At 37.0% G+C, this 2,998-nt stretch overlaps 1 pseudogene; it reads left to right on the top strand.

The window, feature by feature from the left end:
* The first annotated feature begins 353 nt into the window (after nucleotides 1-353).
* Nucleotides 354-1,183, top strand: LOC111154357 (annotated as a pseudogene).
* Nucleotides 1,184-2,998: the final 1,815 nt, after the last annotated feature.

Here is a 2,998-nt window from a genome sequence, read left to right as displayed (position 1 = left end):
GTGAGGCTCCATTTATGTCAAAATGCATTTTAATAGAAGTATTTTAAATAGAAAAAATTAAACTTTAACAAGATAGAATAATTCCATTAAAGTAATTAAGGCATTATAAGATAAGGCACTATCATTCTATATTTTTGTAAATGGTAACAAGAGGTAAAGAAGTAAGAGGATTTCAAGCATGGAAAATAGGCCATTTTGTTATTTCATTCTGCATGTCAATAATGTTCTGTGTTGGTATAATAATCCTTCTTTTGTACATATTTCTAAAGATGAAGGCTATCTTGCTTGTGTTATTTTTTTCTAGGTGAAAACTCTAAAAAAAAAAAGAAAATAAAGACAGCTCTTTTCCATCTTGCAAGATGGCGGGCAAAAAAGCTGAGAAACTGGATACTAAGGAGAAGAAACCTGAAGCCAAGAAGGCTAATGTCTGTAGCAAGGCTAAGAAGGGTAACCAGAAGGCTCAAATGCCAAAGAGGGAAGCCCCACTGCAGCTGAAACCCTGTCCTAGTCAAAAGAATTGGCAGATACTCCCCATCGGCTATGTATTCCAGAAAGGCCATGTATGAGAGGAAGAATTTGGCAGCTAAATCCAGGGTTGAAAAGGAAAAGAAGAAGGTTCTTGCTACTGTCAAAAAACCATTTGGTGGTTGCAAGAATGGTGGTACCCAAGTGGTTAAACATTGCAAAATGCCTAGGTATTATCCCACTGAAGGTGTGCCTGGAGCAGTCAGCACGTGAGAAAACTGCGAGCTAGCATCACCCCTGGAACCATTTTGATCATCCTCTCTGGGCACCACAGAATCAATAGGGTAGTTTTCCTGAAAAAACTGAGTTTGCTACTTGTGACTGGACCTCTGTCCCTCAATCGAGTTCCTCTGTGTAGAACACACAGAAATTCGTCATTGCCACTTCTACCAAAATTGGTATCAGCAGTGTGAAAATCTGCAAACATCTCACTGATGCTTATTTCAAGAAGAAGTTGCATAAGCCCAGACACCAGGAGGGTGAGATCTTCCACACCAAGCAAGAGAAATATGAGATTACAGAGCAATGCAAGGTTGATCAGAAAGCTCTGGACTTGCAAATTCTGCCAAAAATCAAGTCTGTTCCTCAGCTTCAAGGCTAAGTCCACTCTGTGTTTTCTCTCACAAATGGAATTTACCCTCACAAATTGGTGCTCTAAATTTCTTACAAAGAACCTAATTAAATAACTGATCCATTAAAAAAAAAACTTAAAAAACACATGTTGCAAAAAAAAAATGTTGCTGAAGCCATGTTATTGCAGTAGTTGTGAACTATAATGAAATGCTTAAATTACTAATGTGGATTTTTCCCTTACCATATTCAGGGGTTTTACCTCAACACACTGATAGAAATGCTGTGGTTTTGGTATGGTTACCGATGCAACAACTAGAGTGGGAAATCTGAGAAAAGATTCAAAGGATGGAAACTAGGTATACTGGAACATGAAAACTACTGCTAAAGAAGTTGAACATGTTGATAGCAAACACAAAATATCTTTGTGCCAGTTTTTGCTAAGTTACATTTCTTTCCAAGCCATGTTATATCACAATTCATATTCACTAATGCTTCCACAGACCAACAAGCCAAGAACTCTATCAGTTATACTTACACATTTTATCACATGTAATTCCCACCATAAAACTTGAGTAGGCTTTATTCCCATTGTAATCCACCTGGAGATTGGATTCTGGCACTCACTTTTGAGTCAGGTAATGTTATACCTGCTAAATGACCTGTCTTATGGTTTTGTTTTGTTTTGCCTTACTTTGTTTTCCTTATCCCTCTGTACCATACAGTTCCAGACAGACATAACCAGTGGTTTTTAGCCTGGAATGATTTTACCCCACAGGGGACACTTGGACTTGTCTGGAGGCATTTTTGATGGTCACAACAGTATGGGTGCTAAGTGGGTAGAGCCCAAGAAAGCTGCCAAACAATCCATAATGCACGAGGAATCACACACACACACCCACCAATACACATACACCAAAAAGAATTATCTGTCAAAAATGTTTGCAATACTGAGGTTGAGAACCAGGTACAAAAAAAAAAAAAAAGAAATTAGGTAGCTAAATCATGAAAGAATAAGTCTTAAATTTATAGTAAACATGAACTCAACTAAACTACAAACCAAAAGCATTTTTAGACTGAATGTCGCTCAACTTATCCATTCTTTTGATAATCTAAATACATTTGGGGAGCAGGAGTGAAGAGTAAACAGAGAGTTCCACTTATTCAATATTTATTAAACATTGGTTTTGTTCCAAATACTATCTATAAGGACATAAAAATAAATAAAACATCATTGACATCCTTAGGAAGTTTGAACTCAAACAAGGGGAGTCTAACTAGAAATCCAATCATTTTTATGTAATCAGTAAGTGCTTTCATAGAGTTCTAACCTGAAAGGTCAATAAAACCTGTCAGGGGCAAAGAAGTCTTTCAGCGATGAAAACATAAAAGCAAAACAAAACAAAAATCCCAACACTTTCAATATTTAAGCTTTTGACTACAAATTGAGATATACTGCATGCTGGTAGAATCTCAATCTACTGGATTTTTAATGTGCTTAGTCATTATGTACTTTTTTTTTTTTTTTAGATTTTATTTATTTATTTGACAGACAGAAATCACAAGTAGGCAGAGAGGCAGGCAGAGAGAGAGGAGGAAGCATGCTCACCGCTGAGCAGAGAGCCCGATGCGGGGTTTGATCCCAGTACCCTGAGATCATGACCTGAGCTGAAGGCAGAGGCTTTAACCCACTGAACCACCCAGGTGCCCCCATTATGTACTTTCTAATATGCTTTTAAAAATCCAAGAATTCATTTTAAATTAATTCATATGGGTATATGCTTTTATCAAGGATGAGCAAACCAAAAAATGTTCTCTACTGTCTTTCTGAATAGGATCATAAGTCTGAATTATCAGTCTCTTTTCTGTAGAAATGGCCACTCCAAATCATCCACACTATGTA

This window comes from Enhydra lutris, unplaced genomic scaffold, assembly GCF_002288905.1.
Source record: "Enhydra lutris kenyoni isolate GAN:26980312 unplaced genomic scaffold, ASM228890v2 scaffoldscaffold37, whole genome shotgun sequence".
In the NCBI taxonomy this organism is placed as follows: domain Eukaryota; kingdom Metazoa; phylum Chordata; class Mammalia; order Carnivora; family Mustelidae; genus Enhydra; species Enhydra lutris.
This window is presented reverse-complemented; position numbering and strand designations above follow the sequence as displayed.